Source organism: Chiloscyllium plagiosum, unplaced genomic scaffold (genome assembly GCF_037043375.1).
Source record: "Chiloscyllium plagiosum isolate Xiang-an unplaced genomic scaffold, Cpla_swu_hap1 HiC_scaffold_19, whole genome shotgun sequence".
Taxonomy (NCBI): domain Eukaryota; kingdom Metazoa; phylum Chordata; class Chondrichthyes; order Orectolobiformes; family Hemiscylliidae; genus Chiloscyllium; species Chiloscyllium plagiosum.
The window spans coordinates 8,789,980-8,790,948 of record NW_028270157.1 but is presented as its reverse complement, the minus strand read 5'-3'; positions in this window follow the sequence as shown (position 1 = coordinate 8,790,948).

Sequence of the window (969 nt, the reverse complement as noted above, 5' to 3'; positions counted from 1 at the left end):
ATCATGGCAATCTATTGTTGCCCATCACTAATTGCCCAGTGAGCAGTTAAGAGTCAGCCACTTTGTTGGGGTCTAGAGTTACATGAAGGCCAGACCAGGTAAAGATGGCTGATTTCCTTCCCTGAAGGACATTAGTGAAGCAGATGGGCTTTTTTTCCCAACAATTAACAATGATGAGAGTAGGGTCATTCAGCCTCCTTTGGATTTTCTCCAGTCCGGGGTTTAAAGATGTTTCCTCCACTTGGTACGCTGTCCATGGCAGTGATGGGTTGAAGGGAACACTCTTGGTTAGACTTTAGCATCTTTGCCACTGAAATTGGCAGTCTGTACAGGTATCCTACCCTTTTCACCCACAGTGAAAAGGGATGGCTCTTTGCTGATTTCTTAACAGCAGGTGGGCATCATTGGCTAGCCTAGAGGGCAATTAAGAGTCAACTGCAATACTGCGGGTGTGGAGCAGAGTCATAGAGTTATAGAGATGTACAGCATGGAAACAGACTCTTTGGTCCAATTTCTCCACGCCAACCAGATATCCTAATCTAATCTAGTCCTATTTGCCACCACTTGGCCCATATTCCCCTAAATGCTTCCTATTCATATGCCCATCCAGATGGTCAGAATAGATCAGATAAGGATGCCAGATTCCCTTCCCTAAAGGAGCGTTGGAGAACCAGGTGATTTTTTTTTACAACAATCACATGGTCACTATAGGTGAGCTTTTACTTCCAGGTTTTATCTTGGTTTAAGTTACCATCTACCATGGTGGGTTTTGAATTCATACCTCCAGAACATTAGCTCAGGGTTCTGGATTGGCAGTCCTGTTGGAGACAGCTACATAAGCTTCAAGAACAGTGGCTGGGTAAAGACCAGCATGATTTCCTCCTACTCAAACATTTGTCTGGGTCCTGCACAGGCTGATAGACCTTCAGTACATGGAGCAAGATCAAAGTGCAATCCGTCAACCTCAAT